The sequence below is a fragment of the Paralichthys olivaceus genome, chromosome 2 (genome assembly GCF_024713975.1).
Source record: "Paralichthys olivaceus isolate ysfri-2021 chromosome 2, ASM2471397v2, whole genome shotgun sequence".
Classification (NCBI taxonomy): Eukaryota; Metazoa; Chordata; class Actinopteri; order Pleuronectiformes; family Paralichthyidae; genus Paralichthys; species Paralichthys olivaceus.
In genome coordinates this window covers 25,661,132-25,685,294 of record NC_091094.1, presented here as the reverse complement: position 1 = coordinate 25,685,294, position 24,163 = coordinate 25,661,132, and positions in this window count along the sequence as shown.

Below are 24,163 nucleotides of genomic sequence, written 5' to 3'. Positions count from 1 at the left end.
CACTCAGTGATTGGCTCAATACATCACCCTCAAAACACGAGCGCGTCTGCGCGCTCGCACACACTCGCTCTGCAGTGCGGGGGAGTTCGTTGGTTGAGTCCTGTCTGCCTGTCGGCTAATAGATGTGAGATAAAATAAGAACTTAAATATAGAATGGTGCAATCCTTTATTGGACTGTATTATCTCCACCAGAGGGTCCTCACACACTCACCTGCTCACACACACACACACGGATACACAAGCCTAGTTTTTTGTCATTGCTGTTGAATGAAACCGTTTAAAACGTGGAAGACGGGAGCATTAATGTTGAGAATAAGCAGGTGGTATCTACATGGGGTATCAGAGATCTGACTGATGTGTCTGTTGGTGCTCGCTGATGCTTGATGAACCTCTCAAAGAGACAGAGGTTTGACACCACATTCTCACTGCTGCAGAACAGATGATTCCTTCCTTTGTGCCTGCTCTCTGTTCACAATGGAATCTCTCGTCAGATCAGCCAGTAAGAAACAAAGAGGCTGTTGTGCAAGTGATGTTGAGACATGTACGTTATTTTGATATTTGTGTTCTTTTTGTTTTTCACCATATTTGTCAGAATAAAAAAAGCAACTTCATTTGTATTCATCTATCGTGTGCAACATTTCAGAGAGAACTGACCAGATCCATCTCTCGCAGAATTAGGACAGGTCACACCAGCACACAGTGTGATTTGGCACAGCATTCATTTACCCTTGTGATCAGCTGTGATCAATTGATTCATAGAACGGATTGTCTCAACTTTACTTTGGACTTTACTCAGATTTGACAGTTTTCTACTAATGACCAACTAGTGACGGACCCCAGATCTCCTCAATGTAAAAAATTGCCATTCACAACAGCAAAATACATTTTAAATATGACAAGTTAAAAGAATGAAGAAGAATGGCACTGTTCAATTCAATTCAGTTTTATTTATGTTGCGCCAAATCATTATATTATCTCAAGGCACTTTACATGGAAGGTCAAGACCTTAAAATTGTATTAATATAGAGAAACCCAACAGTTCCCACAATGAGCCGCACTGTGGAGAGAAAAACTCCCTCATTAACAGGGAGAAACCTCTACCAGGCTCAATGTGGGCGGTCATCTGCCTCGACCGGTTGGGGTGAGCAGAGAAAAAGGGGGAAGAGAGGGGAGATGGGTGGAAAAGAGGGGAGAGAAGATAAAGAGATAGTGGGGAGGGGGAGAGAGAGGCGAGAGAGACCATGAACACTTCATCTGGTATCAGCTCTGACTAGTTAAAATATAAACAATAACAGTGTAAAGAAGTTATTGATTATTATTGATAGCAGCAACAATTCATATAATAATGAATTACTTAATAAGTATTGTTGTAATAATAATAATAATAGTTGTTCTCCTGCAGTTCTGGAGTCAGAGATACCTGCAACGAGAGAAAGAGAGAGAGGGACTATGGGAGAAAAAAGAAACATAGTTAGAGTTAATTGAGTAGAAGGTACCATATTTATCTGAAATAGAGTGGAGTGGAAATGGAAGCTTGAGTACTGCACTTAAAAGGGCATTTGTAACAAGCTCTGTTTCAGTGACTTCAAACACTGTTTGTGTGAGGATAAGACAAGTTTGTTCTGCAAAACATTCACATCGGTGTGGACATTCCACACAAAGTCTGCTGTAGGAAATGTTCATAATAAAAGCACATCAATGCATTTTAGTAGGACCCTAACCCCCTGTGGGAAAGAACTGTAGCATTTATATCATAACAACTTAATGCATAGTTTGGAAAGTGATAAAACTGCTTTTGTAGCTTTTTTCATGGAACAAGCAGCAGGGATTAATTACTCTAATAGATCACCAGATAAATCCACTAAGCAAGAGAGGCTCTGCCCCCGCCTGCTGGGAGGAGGAGGGGGTGAGGGGGGGGTGAGGGAGGATGGTGACTCAGGGAGACACTTGAAGTTGCCCCTGTTGTTGGCCTCGCCCTTGACGCTGACAGTGCTGTTGCCCCTGTACTTGAAGATGTCAAATCCTTGGGTGTGTGTGTGTGTGGCGGGGTTCATGTGTGTGTGCATGCGTGTGTGTCTGTGTGTGTGGGTGGGCTCTGGGATGGAGACACTTAAGATGGCAGTCACCATGACAGGGTCAGCAAGGAGGGAGAGCACTGACACTGACATCACTCGACCTCTGATGACCGCTCTATACATGCACGTACATACACACACACACACACACACACACCGAACACACACACACACACACACACACCTCTTGTTCAGTCCAACTGACACAGCCCAAAAGGGAAAGAAAATACGTTTGGATTAGTTTTGATCGTAAAGTTTTCATAAAAACATAACAACACAAAAATGTGCTCCTCAATGAGAAACGGTGAGGAGATGAGTTAAATGACACCTATGATAATATTGCTGGAAGTATATTAAGGCTTAAATGACTTCAGGTAAACAGAATGACCGCTCCCAGCGTCCCTGCTTTGAAAATAATTATAAAATCATTTGAAAAGGACCCGTTGGTCCCACAGCAATTTTGTTTAATGCACTTAATAAAACATTCTCTGTCGAGCCAATTAGATGTGAACAGAAAATGAAGTGGTGGGCCACATCTGTAAGCTTTGTGTGTTACAGATGCTACTGTAGCAGAGTGAATGCTGCAATACACTGCAGCATTATTGTAAGGAGACAATAAGAGGGTGGGTTTGGTTTGAGGTTTCTATACTTACTTTACATAATTTAATTCCAGATATTTAAATTCTATCTAAGGCTATTTGTCTGAGCTTTCTGCCTGGTTGCACCGGAGACTCCTGGAGGCTACGGAGGCTAAAGGGGTGGTCATGGGTCAGTGGGCTGCACCCGGTCGGCGTGCCTGACAGGGTGCAGGCATTTAGTTGCGTTGGACTGCTGAGTCACACTCTAATAGAGAGGAAGAAGACCAAACAAATGGATAGAAGTAATTGACCGAGGCTTTGATTTAGTTAATTCTTATTGCCAGGTGACTCACAAGAAGGAGGTAGACGGCATGTGATCTTTCTAAAGTGGTATCGACTGAAGTAAAGGTAGAGTTTGTAGAAATAAAAACAGTTTTTAAGATAGATAAATAGATTTCAGTTTAAGGGTCCAGTGTGTAGGCTTTAGGGGGATCTATTTGTAGAAAGAGAAAGTAATTGTCATGGTGACGATTTCAAATATCTGATATCCTATCTAATAACTCTAATCTCCGTCTTTATTCCCCGGCTGGGTAAGTGGTGTTGTCGATCACAACAGCGTGTTCTTTACTTGGCTCAATTACTGCAGGTAACTTTTGCAGTTTCAGAAAGAAAGCTGCAACAGGTCAAGCAAACAGAATGAGAACTTTATATCTACTTTAGGATTGGTTCTCTATAGTCCACCATGTTATACAGTAGCCCAGAAAGGATAAAAGAAAACACTGATTCTAGGAATTACCTTTTGCACTGTTAAATTACCTGAAGGCCACTGTAGGTAAAAAGGGGTTGGTTGCAATATGCAATTTTCATGCTAGAGGCCACAAAATCTTACACACTGAACCTTTAACTTTCAGGTAAAGTTTATGTTAAAGTTTGTGAAAGTTTATACTCATTTAATCAGCAAGAAAAACGAATCAACTTTTCAGAGACATCAGCAACATTAAATATATTTTGAGTCCATGTTGAAAAATATAAAAACTATATTCTGCCATATTGTTGTCTAATTTGTACTTATTATAAAGAATGTCCTAATCTGTGATACATAATTACATTATTGGATTGTTATTTTTGATGAAGTGTAAACTTTTACAGGTTGATCATATTTTTTTTACTGGTGTTTTTCTATACAATAACAGTCAGATAGTACAGGTCAAATAAAGTAGAATTTTCTATTTTCTGTTCTAAGATGGAGTAGACCAGAGGTATAAGAGAACGTAAAAGGTGATAGAATGCACCATGTGAGAAGCTGATCCTGCAAGAAGGAGCAGGTCCTATTATCAGTTATAGTGTGAATGTATCGTCATGGTTATGATTCTACATGTTAATGGACATTATACGGAGAAAGTGACAAATGGAGAGGGACTGCAAAAACTGTAATGTCCTCCTCTTCATTTTTAACCTTGACCTACCTATGGTGCACCTGAGGTAACACACACACACACATGCCCACATAGTGAAAAGATGGCCTTTGCAGAGGAGCTCGTTTATAATTAGTTACACAGCACGACTGTAGTCCTGCTCCGCCGCACACAGTCACAGACAACTCACAGCTTACAGAATCTTCTGCATCGACAACAGCAATCAATTTTAAAGGTAATCAACTAAACACATTTTTAATAATGCATCACCCACTTGGGGACAGTGTGCGTCAATGTGGGCTGAATAAGAGCTAATGAGCAAACGGACAGATTTATAAAAAACAACAAAAATAACATTCAGCTGTTATTACTGCATTGCACTTTTTATTCTTTCAACTGGTGCAGCACGCTGTCAGAGAGTGTGACAGCTCTATACCATGACGCCAGCAGTGAGACAATTTGTCACAGAAAGCCTGGAGAGGCTAATGCCTAACATCAGCAGTCGACAAAGGAAAAAAACTATAAACATCTTTGTTTAAGTTTCCTGCTCTGAGAGAAAGCTCTTCACCTGCTTCACCTGCGCTCTCAGTTTCCCTAACCTGCTCTTGTCTACATTTTCCTGACGGTCAATTGTATCGTCTCTCTCTCTCATCTCTCTTTTCGCCCATGCAGTGGACCTTGTTTCTTGCATGTGCCTTGTGTCTCTATCTGAGCAGGGCAGAGTCGGCCCTGACCTCCCTGGGGCCTGAAGCTAAATTCTGCTCAGGGGCCCTCCTGCCTGATTCATGAGCTGTATAAACTACTTGCTATTGCCGTGCAGTCACACCTGACACCGCAGTGCTCCCAATACAATCCTCCCTCCTTCAAAACAGTTCACTCCATCTGTTGGCTTAAGAATAAGTTGACCTATACAGAACAAAATGAGGTATAAACAAACAATATTTATAAAAAAAGATGTACTATATAATCTCCATATGATTGTAAAACTCATTATGTCTAGAAAATGGTCGAATATAATGCTGAGCTTTGGTTATATTGCCTGGTGATTACTGGCAGACAAACAACATATGTAAAGCTGTAAACATTGACAGCCTCTTTGACACAAGTTGAGGCCCTTGTGTAATGAGGGCTTGCATAATGAACTTATAGGGCCCCCTAAAATGCAGACTTAGCAGAGACGTTGTCGCAATTTGGAACTGAGGAGTGTTGGTCTGACTCAGTTCAGGTCCTTGGGTTTATGGGTTAAAGACCTCTGCAACTGAAAAGTTGACGATTTGATGAGATCCTCCTGCATTATCTGTTTTCAGGTCATGTTAATCTGAGCTGCCAAAATTGGCAAATGTAGTTGAAAACCTCAGACACTGTCAGGAAACTATTTCTAAAATATAACTAATCTAGGGCATGACCAGAACAAGTGTGTCAGACCTCCGAGGGACTGAGAACATCCATCAAAGAACTCACTCTCTAGGTCTCTGGGTAATGTCTGGGTAAAATTGGGTTGATGAAGTTTGTTAGAATCCACTTACTAAACTCTTTGCTGTGGCAGGACGTCCTCATGTGTGGTATAGGTGCCCTCTCTGGGGTCCTGTAGGGGTTCGTGGAGTGTCATGAATAAAGTAATAATAAGATATATATTAATTTGACTTACAAATGATTGGGTTTCAGTGGTGGGGTGGTGATTGGTTATGGGGGTGCAGTACTTACTTCTGTCAGCTCAAAGGAAGAAGGTTCTGGGTTCAAACCCCATGCGAGGCAGGATGTACCCTGCCTCTCGCCCCAATGCCAGCTGGGATTGCTTCAAAGGATTAGTGGTGTAGAAAATGGATGAATTATTGGGTTTGTCTGTTTATATTAAAGTAGCCAAACAACAATGTAAAAGTATTCCATTACAAGTGAAAGCTCTTCATTTGAAATCACACATAAGTAAGTGAACAAACATATCAACAACAAGATGTTGATAAAGTATCAAAGCAGTTTTCATTATACAGAAAAAATACCCTCGACTGGATTCATCAATGTGTGTGATGTTACTCTCCATTGTGGAATTAGTACAAGTTTGACAGGCTTTTATGGTTACTGTAAATGCTCCATCTAAAAGGTACTAGTAATTATAGTTTAAAAACAAGACAAATAGAATCTGTGGGTGCAGTAAGAATAGTTCAACATTTGTTCAACATGGTTGAACCTTTATGAATAATTATCTGTATTGATTGTAATCGTAGTTGAATTTAGTGATTTGGTGCATGCTCCTATCCAAAGAGACCAGTGAGGGTTAAGACTCAAGCTTCAGTACAGCAAAGTTGTAGAAAGTAACACTTAATGGTGGGCTTTCCCTAATGATAACCAATCATAGTGTCCTGCTTGGGACACTCGTGTCATGTTGGCTGTCAAAGCAAAAAGAAGTACTTGGGGAATAAACTTGACAGACAGTGAACCTGGTGTGTTTTTTCATCTAACTGCCTCTGGCCCCGATCCTCAGGCTCGTTTTGTTGTTTGCAGGACCCATAACATGATTTGATTTGCTGGTGGCTGCACTTAAATGTTTGTTTGAACATAACTTCAGTGGCTGGTTCCTGTCACTTGAAAAGTTGAGCTTTGGTCAGCTTCAACAGCTCAAAGCACAAACAAAGAAACAGAACCACAATGCTGTTAGGTGACACGTGACATTAATACATTCAAAGTGAAAAAGAAGAGTTTCTGTTGAAGCCTCCAATGTGAGTGCCATATTCAAAATTAGATTTTGATTATTGTAGCCATGGTTAGCCAGCGGAGGTCGAGGAGAGTGATAGCAGAGGTCCCTTTCAAGATGATTTAAAAGTGTGATGCCACTCTCTGGATGATCTGACAGGTTTTCAGTGTGTATGAAGGGAGGGCCAGAAGGGCATTGCAATAGTTGACGGGAGACAGCCGTGGCCTGTACCAACATTTGGGTGTCATGCTGAATCAGGTGTTTTTCTTGTGTTGTATTTAGTGCCAAGTGGCACAACCAGGTGACAGATGCAACACTTTCTGACAAGGATAAGTGTTTGCCAATCATGACAGCTAGGTTCCTTGCGACCTTGGTTCAGGTCACAGATGATGAAGAGGCGACTTTGAAGTTGTTATTGTGCTGGGGAGATTGACGGATTGGACAGGACGACTAAGAGTTCAGTCATAAAGAGGTTTATTTGAAGTTGGTGTTGGGTCATTTATATGAATGGAATATACAAGTACAAGGTGTTGTGCTGCACTCGGAAAAGAAAAACGATTGTTGTAGTTGAAACTAATTTTTTTGAATTGGAAATAAGTTGTAATATTTTTACTGCAGGAGTCAGTAACATGCCAATGAGGGACATGGTCATTGATTTCTGTAGAAAATCACATTATTTTAACAACAAGCTTTTTGCTCCTTCTACATCCATGCTTTTTTTCAGCCGAGACACTGACTATGAAACAGACTCACTATATTTTATCATGTGATGTCCATAGCTAAATTGGTGGGAACAAAATATATGATAATCACCGTCACATCATCCAAGGCTGTCATCTTGTGGCAAAAAGAAAAAACTGCACAAAATGCACACATGGGAACATTAAAATGGTCGTTATTATCAATGCCTCTATGTGTGTATGTGTGTGTAAAATGATAATACAGTCATGTTAAATCTCAGAAGATCTGAGTGGGTGATTCTTCCTTTCATGTTGTGGTATTGATATTTGGCCCCATACTGGATCATTGTGAACATGCATTCACGTTGTTTTGTCGCTTGCACATGTTTGTGTTCTCTCAGCCGGGTGGCAGCAGCAGCTCTAATCTCATCGCCCCATATAGCAGCATGTTTCGGTTGGGGTTTGTATGTGTGTCACAGAGGCACCCTGTCCTCTCTTTCACCCCGAATAAGCAGAAATACTCCCCCCCCCCCCCCCCCCCACGTCTCTCTCCGCCTCCACCCGGCTTTGATCCGCCCCTGCAGCCACGCTGGAGAGATGACAGAGCGAGGAAAGAGGGAATGGAGAGGGAGGGGGAGACGGTAGAAAGAGATGACAGCTCCTCAACAAGTGTGGAGCATCAGGAAAGAGAGAGGAGAGAGAAGTGGAGAGTGCTGCTCTGACGATGAGCTTCTCACCATGGGAGGAGGAGGAGACATATGCAGCATCAAGAGGCACCCGAGCTGAGTTAAGCATACACATGCTTGCTTTTCCTGTTGTCTCACACACACACACACACACACACACACACACACACACACTCTAACTGTCTCTGTTTACCCTCAATCTGGATTGCCGGCGGTCTCTGTTGCCATCTGCCCTGGTTGACACAGATGCAGACTTGTAACACATCCAGTAATAATCAGTCATAGAAAAGGAGATGCCCAGACGTTGGCTCCAGCTGTAGCGTTACACACTCTGAAAGGCTGTAGATATCCACTGGGTAGCTTAAAGGCTGGTTGTATTTAGTCTTTACTTACTTAGAGTTAAAAATAGAGAAATCTCTGTCTGTCTGTCTTACAATTTTCTCTCTCACCAAGAAAGTGCAGTGACGGCTCTGAGTCTTTCTGGATAAGTGGTTCACACATTACATTTTACTAGTCATTTGATGAAAAGACAAATGCAGCATCTTGGAAATGTGCAGCACACTAATGCCAGGGTTTAAGGCAGAACTGAACTGTGAGCTACGTCAAGCAAACATTTCAGGATCATAGATCTGATGGTATTTTGTGTTGTGCACTGTATATCTCTCAGCCTTTATTGAGTGACTTTGTGTTTACTGTGCATATTGACGCAAATCAAGTCGTTATTCGCTTTTATACAAACTGAGGGACTATCCAAGAGCACAGTGCACACAGATTTCTAAACCCAGAGCCTACTCATTTACACATGGAGCCTTTCTTCCCCCCCCGCTGGCCCCAGGGGAGCTCCGCACCTCAGCACATTCGCTACGTTTCTGTAATGGGTCATTTTGCAAACCGAGGCTTGACCAATGCAGGCCAACCAATCAGCCCCTACCAACAGGCACATTTTGAAAAGGCACTGCTCTAGTTACTCAAAACAACAATGGACTGATGCTGCTAACAAATCCTGTCTGTGATATATCTTCCTCCTGTGTGCCATGGAGCTCCATCGTAGCCCAAAATCTATTAAAACACAGCAGTGAGCCGCAGTGTTGCACTGCGACATGTTCTTTCATCACCATGAACACACACACTGTCCTTTATTTTGACTCAATCACACATACACAATTTCTCACTAGAGCACCAAATGTGGATTAATCCACAAATAAAAAACTAAATGAACTATTTCCTCCAGTGTGAGTAACAATGTTCGGTTGTAACAAATAATTTAGCATGAATATTTGTGACCCATTTTTTAAAGATATTGCTCTTTTTCCCTCTGCACGATGTGGTCCCCCCCCCCCCCCCCCCCCCCGACCATGTTGCACTCAGACATTGTGCATCATTTCATTCAAAGATTTGCTGAAGAGGGAAAAATGTTCTTGCTGACAGTTGGCAAGTTGGTTGGTGAAACATTAAGTTCACATAAGCCTCCCACAAAGGCACAGAGCAGTTACTACAGACTCAGTGAACCTGAAAAAGAAAAGGGGTTTAAAGTTGCAGGCTGCATGGACAGCACATGCTATAGCAGATTCAGTTATATTAAAGCTGATTATTTTGCCCCACCCCCCCAAAAAAGAAAAACTTCTGCAAACTCTAAGCTTTATTATCCATTTTGTCACAGCCCGGCTCAATGCCTGTGACAAGGAGAGAGATGACACAAGTTGACTTTTATGATAATAGACATTTATTAAGCAAACCAGATATAAACAACGACACAACGTGTGTCCGTAAGCAAAACAGAAGTGATGCTGCCGTCGGGAGTCAGGGAGAGACAACCTCGTCCCTCAGAGAGAGCGAGACATTAATGAGACAAGAGCACACCGGGCCCAGGTGTGCACTGATTACAGCTGACGTCACCTCCAGCTACAGCTCAGGGGAATGAAGCACAGGGCCACCTAGTGTCCAGGTGAGGGTGGAGGGGGTCGTCACAATTTGAATTTGATTTTTTAGGCTAGTTTATTATTGACAGTCCATTGTTTAGATGTTGTATTTCTGTGTGAGGCCCATACAAAGATGAATGGCATGACAGCTCCCTAAAAGTCGAAGTCAATCAATCAATCTAATTGTATTTGTATAGTCCATATTCACAAATCACAATTTGTCTCATGGGGCTTGACAAGGTGGGACATCCTCTGTCCTGAACAAGAGGAAGGAAAAAGTACCAAAAAAACCAACAGGGAAAAAACTCAGAGAGCCAAAGTGAAGCCAATGCACCTTGATCGCCACCTGGTGGCTGGTTACAGTATAAGTCATACATCCCTTCTCTTCTCTGCCTTCTCTATGTTATTGAATGGGACATGGACCAAACTAAAAAGTCAAAGTACACGTCAAATAGTTTTTTCAGGTAGTTCTTATCACAGATTTATGCCAAAGTGCTCATTTCTGGTAAGTTTGGTTATAATTGTTTTTACAATGCCATAAAAATTAGCGACGGCTAGCCACAGCAATTTCACACAGCTAGCTTTCACTTACATAGCCCTCGGACTTTAGTGGTTGTGTGAGTTGTCTTTGTATTCACTGAGAATTGTTACAGATCACGCAGATTACTGATCCACAGTGCAGTCGCTGCAGCCTCGGCATCCCTCTGAGCCAATAACTACACAGCCAGTGCATGTACTGTTTTTATGGTTTCGATGTTTTCAAAGACATTGCACATTTCTTTGGCATATTATCATAATTCATTACTTGTTTCCTATGTATGACAGCATCTCATAATTGTCTGCAGACCCTTGCTCTTTTGTGGGGCAGTTTAAACCTGTACAGAGGGAAGGTCAAATAAAAGTGGTTGGTAACACACTGCTAATGAGCTATGATAGATTCATCCATCTTGGACTCTCCATTCAAAGGTCAGCGCTGTGTCCCATCAGTCAACAGTGCACGTCAGAGCTCACCTCAGTCAAACCTGACACAAATCACATGCCAGGTTATTTTGCCATCATAAGCAAATCCACTGATTGTGGCAGATACACTGAAATAAATTAATTCCACCATTAACTTTGTTTAACACGTTGATGTAATTCAGTCTTAACATTTTATTTGCTCGGGGTTTTTATAACTTTAATAACAATAACACTAGTTTAATTATAATTTCCAGGTTGTGTGTGCTGCACCTTACTTGTCAGTTCCCTATCCACAGCTCTGAGCCCTCCACAGCCCCTATGGAAATAGATTTGCATCTGCTCCAAATTCATATGACGTGCACTAGAAAGCATATACTGTAGATCCTGACAGGGCAAGATGGATACATGTACTCTATATACCTCATACAATATACACTGTGGCACATTTTCTATTTAGCTATATAAAAACACTTCTGGAAGACTTTTCAATTTGAATTTGAAATCATTGTTATACAATAGAGCACAGGATCATTATTTTGTAATTATTTCAACTTTGTTTTACGAATTAATATTTAGTCCTCTAGAGACTTAACAGAGACTGTCTGTTTGGTGGATTATAAAAGTATTAACATACATTTTTAGATGTGTCTTAATGTGTGTGCTTTTTTTTTTTTAACAATATTAATGACATGCATTTGCTCCCCTGAAAAACATGCGCAGCTCTTTACATATTGCTGTGTCTGCACAGATCAATTGAGAGGATACAGGCAACATGTCTGAACCCTGATAACAGATTACATAAGGCAGAAACAACTTAACTTAGACACACAGACAACATAGGGACTTTAGATTTATTATATTCAGCCCTTGAACTTGAGGATGGAAATCTCTGGTGACAGCACTGGCATTGCCTCAATGTACAACGCTGTCCATGTGATTTACATTTGAAAACAACAATGGTGCTGCATAATTACCAATAACATGTTTCCTCTAATAAACATACATGCATCTAATGTTAATAAGGAACAACTCCTAAACATATAGATGCCATAAGGAAATGTAGATCATCCTGTTTTCCTTTACATCTTATTAAGATACATCTCGTACATCTCCTTGTAATTTATATTTAGCTGTTGCAAACATTTAAATTGGATTTCTCTTTACCTCATACAATACAAATAGCTTACATGTCACACTTTCTCATAATATTTACAGTTTTCAAAATTGACAGTCTGTAATGAGATGTAATAAAGTGAATTGTTACAAGTCTTCACTCGTTCTGCTGCTTGTCTGATATTGTCTTTTAATTTTCTCGTTGGTCTTGGTCACACTTTCTATGTAGACTTTTAATACAAAGAGAGAGTTCATGAGTCAGATAGGCTGAAAGACTTTTAATGGATCCAACAGTTGACAGCATCTTTCATCTTAGCCGTTTTAAGACATAAACTCTGGAGAATACCTGCACAACTGGATCAGCACTTTCTTCTCAGTTTTCCTTCCACACATGCACAAAGCAGTGGGAGATTCTCCACTTAGATAGATTCACAACATCACAGTAATATGCAGTGTATTCAGGTGAGGGGTGGCACAGAATGCAAGACGTATCATAAATATTTCACTGCAGAGACCACATCAACACCAGAGTTGTCCCTTATCAGCAAAAGCTCTCTTGAACTCTTATTTGGTGTCTTCTAAGTGTATGGCTCCTCTTTTTCATCCTGGGATATTTGTTTTGTTTTTGTTTTTCTCATTTTTGTGTCTTGTTAGAAACGTCTTCAAGTCGAGAAGGGAACAGAACTCCAACATCCTGCCCCCTTCAGAGAGCAATAATTCCCTGTAGCTCTTTACTTTGACCGGAACAAAGGTCATGTGCCCAGTATGTAATCTTGGTCTTCAGTCATTCTGGTAGAAATGTGTCACCAGGCCCGAGTTGAGACTACCCTGATGACATCCTCAGACTAGACAAACCTCCCCTGGGGCAATCTGATAACGTATTGTACCACGACGTCTTCAGTTTGATTTCAACTATGGACCCTCGCTTCATCTCTCTCTCTCTCTCCCTCTCCAGATTTTCTGTCTGTAGCAAAAAAAAAAAGAAACACGCCACAGAGTTACTCTGGTGTCCCACATCTTTGTGTTTCTTCTGGCTCAATATGTGCCCAGTTCCTTGGCCCAGGTCTGGCCCACATACAGCATGACTGCCACATACGAACCAATTATGGTGCACACGTACAAAATCATCCTGGCTGTCAGCCAACACGGAGGGATAACGGCTGGAATCAGGCCAGATGTGGAAGTAAACAAGCCAAGACCAGCCAGAGCGTATATTGGGTCAGAAGCTTTCACTAGAAACATCTTGCTATCTGGTACATAGCACTAAGCATGGCTAGAAAACTGGTGTTTTATTTATATCACTATTTATACCTCTGGCCCTACAGTCCAAACACACAGGACAAATTATTGCTATAGTGGACGGAAAATCTGTGTTAATAACCAGCACTGACTTTCACTGGACCGAACCATTCATTAACCATTTATTTTACTTTGATGTCCTTTAATTCCCGGCAGTGCAAATTAACTTGATTTATACACTTCCCATAACTTCACAGAACATACTGTATATCCAAGCCTGTGACATATGGTTTATCATCATTCCATATAAAGGCTTTAAACAGCAATAATCTATTGTTTGATGATCTTGTAGAGTGGATTTATCAGACAGCAGGAAAACCCCATTGTAAACAATTCATACATATACTTTTATATATACTTATATATATATATATATATATATATATATATATATATTTATATCTGAAAACACATGTCACGTGACTGTTCACGTACACCGTCATGAACATGCTGGTGTAAAAAGGAGCCAAATTGTCTATTTACAGTTGGTTGCTTAGTTTTAGTAGTTAGACAATTCTATAAATGAGGAACAACATGTGAAAAAGTCCAACTATGAAGCGTTAATGAAAAACACATGGGACGGTGCAGAATCAAAGAAAATCAAAGCCTTTTCATATACAGTCCTGTATGATCCTGACTTCATAAAGAATTCCACAGTTCACAAACCAGACAGTGGCATGAGCCCAAATGTGTGCACCTAAAGCAAGTGATGTAGAGCAAGGGTCACTAATTTCAATTTTTTACTAGCCTTAATGACACAGGACAGTGGACAACAAAACTCCAGTGGCATTGTGAACCATCTCTTTTAACGCCACTCAGCCAATTAAATCAGTGAAATCAGGAGAGGAGGGGGAATACAGTAACACGTGGCAACTATTGCACTACTGTCCGTCCTTCACATGTGAAGGTTTCTACATTTTTTTCCCTGTTAATATTTTTTTGGGGTAAATTTTTCTTCAGGATTTGTGAATATGGGCTATAAAAATAAAATTGTATTGATTGATAAATGATTTGGAGAAAAGAACAAAAACTAACTTGACATGGTGTGCTCTAAAAAGAGAGCGAAAACATAGTTTTTAAGAAAAACTGGGAAGATTCTTACAACCCCACAGTGATTGTTGAAAGCAGCAATGTGAAACAACACTGCACGATTCCAGCCCACATTTAAAATCCTGGCAGTACAAGCTGAGCTCACTTTTCTCACTGAACAACAGAGGAGGTGATGGGTCATGAGAGGAGGAGAAAGTTATAAAGCTGTTCAGTTGTTAAGATGTGTTGGAATTTTTAGCAAATGTGCTGAGAGTGTTCAGTGACAATAAGTGAACAAAAGAAAAAGAGAAAGTTACTTTTTGCTATTAATTGCTATTTTTTTCTAAAAATCAAGTTATGTTAAGACGCACATTTAAATAAAACTTTGTTATGTGTTTTATTTTTTTACTTGATGTGAGAACATTTTTTATTAAATTTATAATCCCTCTAGTTCATTGTGAAAACTGGCAATAAATAATCTTAAAATATAATTTAATGATTATTTTTTATTTCAGAGTTTGTTGTTGATTACACACAGAAGTTGATACTTTTTAAATATACATTATAACACTTAGACATTAAGATGTCCTAGACCTTTGCTCGTGGACATTGTCTCCATGTGGACCTCTCTGAATTTTAAGTGAATACCCCTGATGTAGAGTATATTTGTGCATGTTCCCCCTCAGAAACTCTAACTCTGTAACAGCCTGATCAAACTCTGAACCTCAGTAAAGTTTGAAACCAGAGTTTAGATTGTGATTAATTCCTCTGTTGGTGTGGCTTAAGTTCATCTGAAGAGTTTTAAAGGATTTGCAGCGCTTCTGTGGATGACGTCTGGTTTGAAAAAACTCCTGCGCCCCTCCTCATCCTCCTCCTGTCTCCCCTCCTGGTCTTTCTTTCTCGCTCTCTGCCAAACCGACATAAAAGGTGCAAGATTAACACACTGGCACACATACATTCAAAATGTTGGTGTGTGTGTGTGTGTGTGTGTGTGTGTGTGTGTGTGTGTGTGTGTGTGTGTGTGTGTGAGTGTGAGTGTGTGTGTGTGAGTGTGTGTGTGTGTGTGTCAGGATAATTGCCTGGATTTATGGATGACAGGAACAGTTTACTGTGTCATTTGGATTTTCAGGGACAAGGGTTCACTTACCGGTGAATGTGGCAGACAAAGAGCAAAGAAAGACACACACACACTCTCACACACTCTCACACACACACACACACACACACACACACGATTACTTGGGAGCATAGAAGTTTCACGGCTTACTCTTTGCCTGTCGCAGTGATATCTTATGTATTGGCTGTGTGGGATGGGTGAGCGCTACATGTTAGAAGACAGATGCTGCAACTCACAATAACACACACACACACACACACACACACACATATGCATGATTCCCAAAATCTGACACTGAAATGGAGCTGATGTGCTCAGCGTTACTGACTGTCCCACAGATGAACTCTTGCTTTTGAGATTCACACAAATCCGAGGGGAGTCTGATCAAATACTTTGATTCCCCACTGTTACCACCCCCCCGGCCTAAACACACACACACATGCACACACATGCACAGACACAAAAACAGAGTGTGGGATAACGGTTGAATACTAATGTTGAGCCTACTTACATTTCAAGCCGTACGACTGTCAGCACATCTCTGTTCGGGGGAGAGGGAAGGGAGTTGTCAAGAACACACAGTTCTCGCCGCGCTCTTGGTTTTGTTCTAACCTTTAAACTCACAACATATTGTCGGGATACTCTCACATCAAGAGCTGATAATGAAACTACAGTCAAACGGGGGGGATACTGTCTCATCTTTCGCTTTGTTTACAAATCCCGTGTTTACTCTGCGTTCTGTCCTCAGAGAAACCAGCTCCATCACACATGCCTCTGTTCTCTCTGTTTATCATGCCTGTGTGTCACTTCAGCCTGACCCACTAAAAGCAGTCACGAGCTGCTGTGTGAGCGCCGCCGCTTTTCAAAGTCTAGACCCATTCAGATTTTCTCATCAGTCGACCTTCACGTTGTAAGAAGAGCTTAACCAGTGCTGTGCTGAGCGGCATCACTGAGCACAGCGCCGCTGAGACCAAGTCAGAAGGCAGATGTTGGGTCGTCTCACAGGCATCGGTCCAAAATTACAGCAGAATCATCACCAGCATCTGTCGCTCGAGAAAATATTTTCTATCTATCCTTTTTTTTAACCCTCAACAGAGTAAAGGATGAAAGTGATAAGCTTAGATTGATCTAATTTTGTATGTCAGAATATCCCTTGTTTCCCACCAGTCACTCTTCTAATTAAGATTCTCTGCTCTCTCTCATAATGGCTGGATATGATGTATCCAGAACAAAGACCAGTCAAAAAATGGGCTGAAGAGAAATTTGGTCTTGGTTGTTAAGTCTGTCCCCTTAGAAGACAAAGTCATATCACAGTTGTGTCTCTGCACTGGTTGCATTAAATTAACAACACAACATCACATCATCCTCATCTTCGCCTCTCTGCATTGGTCTTCTCTCAGTTTTAGAATTGATTTAAAGCTTTTACTCATCACCTATAAAGCACTTCTTGGTTCAGCCTCCAGCCACTTCAATGAAATACTGCCTCCCTATTAGCCAGAGCGGAGCCTCAGATCCTCCGGCTCTGCTGTCAGCTTCTAAGTCACGGCTCGAAACCGAAGGTGGTGGAACTCCCTGCCCGAGGATCTGAGGCTTATGGAATCAGTGACACCTTTTTAAATCACCTCTTGAAACATTTTAATCATTTTATTAATCTAAGTATATCTTTTTATTACTTATTATTTTATTCTTATTGCTTTAATCTTTATTGTATTTTAATGCTTTGCTGCTGTATTATTATTTTTGCCTTAGCCTGGACTTGTTTTAATCCTGTTTCAAACATTTAAATTATTTTGTAACTGTGTTTTGAAAAGTACACTGTAAACTGTAAAGTTTTAGTAACTTATTAAGGGATGGCCCCAGAGTATATTAACATCGGCTGATCAAAAAGTTTTAGTTGTTCTTTCGAGCAAACTGAAAACCAAGGGAATCTGTGAATTTTCATATTTGGGTCATCATCTTTGGAACATCATTCCTTTAGGTACGCCATCGTCTGTATGAGACACATCTATACATCACAATCTTTCTTTTCTATTTCTATATTTTATTTTTACAATGTTTTAATTAGTTGTATATATTCTTTATTTTCTCCTGAGGTTTTTTAATTTTTTTTCCTCGGAAAAATGTTTTTTTGTCAAGTCAAGCGTTAAGACAGAAGATGTTGCACTTTATACATAGTTTAGCTCCAAGAGGCAAACTGTGATTAGTAAATATGGGCTATAAAAATAAAATTAGATTTTGATATAGCCTTTATTTATTTTATTTATATGGGTTTTTTATTTCATATAAATACTGTAGATATTCACTTCATATGAGTTCATCTTTTAAAATTGCATTGAATCTTTTTTCCTTTATTCAAAAATGCACCCTCTGTAATTGCGAATTTTGTCCTTAGCCAAACATTTTATTTTATTTTATCCTATTTTATTTTATTTTGTGTGCATCTCCGGTGCTTTATTTTAATATATACTTCCTAAAAACATTTCACTTCGAAAGCACTTTGAGATTGAATGATTTTTATATAAATGCTTCATGACTAAATGTGTTATTAAGTATTTACTGTGTATTTTTTGTTTATTTATATTAAACACATTTAATACATTTCTGTGTTTTGTAATTATTTTTTCTTCATTTCAAAATGTCAATCTGTTATGTTTGATAAGTAAATTATTAAGGTATACACATGATTGTAGAGTAAATCTCATTTTATCTTCTTATTTATTTTATTACTTTTTATATTATGAAAATATCAACTGATCCCACAATATGTATAACTTCATTTAGCTCATTAAAACATATATGACAAGAAAAGTTTTAGAACACCTCAATAATAAATGTGACTGTGTTGCTGAACTTAAATAAATAAATAATGAAGAATAAAATAAAGAATCATCGAATATTAGATATTAAATCTAATCTTAGCTTTCTCACTCTTTTCTTCCTGACAGTTTTCTTCTCAAAAGTGTTGTCCCAGGTTCATCACATAAGTTCACAGTATTATGTTGTACTTTGCTTTTAATTTGACTTTCCGTCCAGTTCATCCAAAACCAGCTCTGAGGCAGAGTGAAGAGACTGTGTGACGCTCGGAATATGTTGCCAATTAATTCTTCAATTTCTATTAAGTTTAGAGTTTTTTTACACTTTTGGTGACATTTTTTTATATTTAGTAAACATTTCACCAGCAAAACATTTGATAAAACCTGGAAAGATGTGGCATTTTCAAATACCAGGAGTGTGTGTGCTCATGAATGTATGTATTTATACGATATAGTGCAGCTCTTAGGGGGAGCAGGGATTTTATTTTCCGTCTATATTTATATCTCATATTTCTTCCTAATGAATCAAAAATTAACATTCATTTCAGTGAAATTATACATAAACAATACACTATAATTGCTATTAACTCACTTATATTTACTTATATTGAAATAATATGCTTTTTAAAGTATCTATATTTTTGTAAAGATAATTATATGTTTTAGAAAGTCTAAACAGCAGCTACAGCACAAAAGCCTCTCAATAAATGTAGGAGAGGAAAAAGCAACATTTCCCCACTGTATTTGTAGTTAAGTAAAAGTATAAAGTAGCATACAACAGAAACACTGAAGTTAAGAACAACAGCTGAAAATACTTTAATTTATTTTGGGGAAACTGGTGAAAAGTGAAAACGATGTTACTTGTTCGTCGTATGAAACACATTTCACAGAGTGCAGAGTTCCATTTTTAAACATTTCAAAAGAAAAATAACTTGTGTGATCAACAGTCATAACCTTTATTTAATCTACTGTCATCAATAATATCTATAAAACAGAAGCAGCAAATCTTCCCAATTGAAAAGTTGTAACTACTGAATGATTGTCTGACTTTTCCTGTTTTTTACTTGAACAATGACTTAAACAATTAATAGTTAGAGATTAATTCACTATCAATTAATAAACTGATTTGTCGAATAAATCACAGGATTTTTTTAGCTCTCTTTTTAACATTTTGAGATTTCTTACTTCAGGGTATTTTTCAGACATTTTCCTCAGCTTCTCATAAAATGATGTCTGGACCTTGATGTAATGAATGAGTGTCTGGTCTTGTTGGAGGAATCCCTGGATCACCACTGAAGTTAATTTCGGCATTGCTTTGAAATGATTGACGTTTTGAGTTCCGCCTGCACTTTTCCTTCATGTCAAAATGTCTGCAGTGAAAATAAGGTCTGTGAATCTGCTTTATTTGAAAAAGATAAAGATGCCTGCAGGGCTATTTAGATTCAGGAGCGCAAGATTTATTCAGAGAGCAGAGACAGTCTTAAAGACGAGCAAAGTACAAGGACAAACTTCTGACGAGGAGGGAAACACGTGACGCTCATCAAGAGAACACGTCACTCGGTTCATCGTCAGTGCAGCCGGAGAGAGTTTTGTGTTTGGTTAAAACTTTGGGAAAAGTTGAACTTGAACTTTTCATTTAAACGGCAGTAACTTAGGTGGATGAAAAACATGAAAAGGTCATTTCAGTTTCACAGTATTGTTTCCAGTTGCTAAAATGCATTCAGTGTAGAGTACAAGGGGCTTTCAGAGAGGGGTGTAACAAAAAACCACAGCACTCTGAACACAGTTCTTTGAAGCCACTTTCTGCAAAAAAAAAAAGGTCCCTATGAAATGTGTGTTCTGTGGATTATCCAGCAAATATATTTATTTGTAATTTGTGTGAACATCAACAAATCATGATTATTGAGGATTCATCTGACAGACGCAGGCCAATGTGGCGCCAGCAGACTATCTCATCTAACATTTAATACCACTGCAAGGCCTCCAGTTTGTTTGTGTGTTTGTGTGTCGAGCCCGATTTTCCACACATGCTCGTGCTTTACATAAATCACGAGTTAAGAATTAAGTTAAGCGGCACAGCATCCTCGCCATCTATCTCTCTCACACACTGCCTGTATTTCCTGCTCCAGTTATCTACAGCGTTGCCTGCAGCTACTCATCTGAGAACAGAGCAGAGAAAATGAGGGAATCAACTCCAAAGTGGAGGAGGATGATGTGTAAGAACAATCACAGTGCCAGCAGGCATGATAAGCCCTTGAATAGGAGGTTCATTTATGGAAGTTCTTAACCCTGTTGCCTCTTTCGGTTTCTCTCTCAGAGCACCAGCAGGTTGTTTGCAGACTGTCAAACAATGAGTTCACCAACTGCGGGTGCCACAGCCGGGTCAAGAGACATTTTAATCAGACGGTCACACACACATCGGCAGAGGTGGAGAGTCAAACATTTGGTCGGTGCACATCCACCACCAGGGTCTGACCAGAATGAACAATGTGCAGTGCACTCGCACAGCGGCGCTACTACAGTCCTGCATTGCCCTCTTTAGGGGGAACAGTGAAGTGAAGAGGACGCGTTAACAGAGATGTCTGAGTCCTGTTAATCTCATCAACACCGTTACCACTGACAACTGTGCAGAGAGTGGTTATGCAGACTAACAGTAATCACTTTACCTAAATATTTCCATTTTTACTCAAGGACATAATTATTAGTTACTTTGTAGATTAACCTTTTAAAAAATATATACGGAGATTATACAATAAATACAGATGAGCTATTGGATTAGTGGTTCCCAGGCTGTTCTCCTCATTTGAAGTAGAGTCTGCTTGCAGCATTTGCAGTAATGTGTTCCATTTAAACAGCACTTTGACCTAAAACTCTCACAAAAAACAAAGATTAATGCAACACACTGAAACTTAATGTGAAATTAGCACCAAAAAAAACAGCAACATCACATTGTCGCAGTGTTCAGAAAGAGTTAGAGTTTTCTTTATCACCTTTATCTTGCTCCTTCTCTTCCACCCAAAATTTAAATTATAATTTGTCCAATGCCTGGGACTCAGTATATCAGTGTAAATCCCAATGACCACACAGCATGTTTAACACATATCACAGAGAGAACAAGTACAGGTAGTAACATTACTTCTTAAAAAAATAAGATGGAATATGTGACTTTTCCGCCTTAAATATAAAAAAATGATTGGACCTGTGTATTTATTGATCCCACATTTTTTCAGCAATTGACAACTCTGAGAAATCTGAGATTTTTAGAAAGTTTTAAGCTTCGAGACACATATTTAAAACTTGATACTTTATAGATGGCTGTTTTTAAGAATCTATTTTGATCGTAAGAAGGTCCGGATCTGAAGTTATTCAAGCTGGGCAAATGGTTTTGTTTGCATCACCCAGTCTCCATCAGCAGACGCAATTTGTCTTGTGGTTGATTGCTCACCTTGGAAACAAACATTTTTAGTGCAACAATACCATATGAAAATAGTTTTTAAGATGTAAATATTATACTGTAAGGGAATTAAAGGCAATTACCTTTTAATAAACTAGTTATTATAAAATGACACCTTTGACAAAGGCTTCAACATCAGGTAAAATTGCAAATTGTACTTTGCTGTAGTGGTGCATGCAAACAAAGCTTCATTTAAATTACTGGGGCTGCAGAGGAGTTTTCCATGTTGTGTGTCGTGAAAAATTACTTGGAAATGCATTTAGATTTCATTACTATTTTTTTTCCTATTGAACTCTTTAAATCCTTTTTTACATTTATTAAAAGAGGTTTAAACAGTTTTGAAACTCTTCATTTAAAGCCTGTTCTCATTTAATTTCTGTCCTCTGAATGGATACATTTACCTAATAGACGTCCTTGAACAAAAGTATTTACAAATTCTTTCACAGTCTGGTTTTTAGTAGTTTCCATATTTTTTAAATAGGGGTCAAGTGTTGTCATGTGAACAAACCAACACACATTCCGCTTGACAGAGTCCAGCTTGATGACTGAGTATTTGGAGTATTTAGATCTTACGGATGAATAATGGATGAATGGATTATGGTGCAGGAGGGCTATGAGACATTTCTACGGATGTTTACCCACCATGAAATCACCATGAATGAATGTTGAGAATGTTAATGTTGCAAGGATCAAGTGTCACATGATAGTCCTGTCATTATCCAACATATACTGTAAGGAAAAAGAAACATAATGAATCGGCAAACATAAGAGCTCACTGAATGATTTGATGCTTGAAATAAAGATTTGATTCATGTGCTTTAGCCTTCACAGTCACCAGATCGCCAACTGAGCATTTGATGCTCGGAATTAGTCAATTCCTTTACTAAAGAAAAAGTACCAATACCATAATGTAAGGTACATGTATATTTAGATCCAAGTAACTGTATTGCATAAGTAAAAGCACAGATGTATAATTAAAAAAGTATACATGGAGAATTTCCCCTGTGACTGATATTATTATAAGTCACACAGCTTCTTGAGGTGGAGCTTGTTACTTAAAGGTATCGTGTGTAGAATTTAGTGACAACTAGTGGTGGAGTTGCATGTTGCAGCTGAACACCCCTCACCCCACTCTCTCCTTCCAAACATGAAAGAGAACCTGTAATAGCTTCAATTGTCATAAAAACTCAAAAGGTTTAGTTTGTCCAGTCTGGACTAATGTAAAAAACATGGCGGTCTCCATAGAGAGGGTCCCCCTGGATGTAAATATAAAGTATTTAAATATAAAGGGCCTTTTCTAGGGTTAAGAAAACAACAATTCTTACAATTCAGATGAAACACACTAGTGAAAACAAAACAGATTATTTTATATTAAATTTGTGCAAATAGATCCCTTTAACCTAAATCTTACACACTGAACCTTTAATATATATATATACAGTAGGGGGAGATGGTCTCAAGGCTCTATATGCTCCTCTAAAGGGTCACAAGACAAATTAGAAGTCTGCAACATGAATATTGTGTTAACTTTAGTAATATAATAATATACTGGGTAGTTTTATTTTTACATAAATTGTAGCCATCTAAAATTTAAATGAGAAATCACTTTTTTCACTCAGTAACACAAATCACAATAGTATGCTCCAAGATCATCATATGACTCTCCATGCACATCAATCTGAAAAGTAACTAGCAACTATGGGTACTCAAGTAAAGTCTAAGTACCTCAAAACTGCACTCAAGCACAGTACTGGAGTAAATATAGTAATAACTTTAAACCACTTCCTCTGCTGTCATCAAATGAAGGGGTGTGTTTTGGAAGAATGTTCCTTTCTGAGTTGTAGCTTTATGTCAAATTCTTTCATTTATACCCCATCTTAGTTCAGCACCTGTGTTACATCCACAGTTAGGGACACATGAGGTTGTATTTTGGGTTTTCATTCTTGCTGCATTGCAGTTTAAGTTACGAGCCAGAAGAGGGCAGTGCTACACAAATGAGGAAATGGAGTCACGCGTTGCCAACTGACCATTTCTGTCTGCCACAGCTTATCAGACGTGTAAATCATATATTCGCTCTGCAGTTGATAACAGATTATATTTGAATTACATTCATCTATACTGCCAACACTCTTAAGCTTCAGGTCAGACACTTACTCTCCATCAGTCGTCAAACAAGGGTGTTCACATGTCCCTGAGGCTCAAGGACTTAGTTACACAGAGCTGCGACTGAAGACTGATCCAGAATCCACCCAGTGAAAGGTGAGAGTCAGTTCCCTGGTTGCCATGGCAACACACCTGCTCCTCACTACAGCATCAGGATGGGTCTGTTGTCTGTC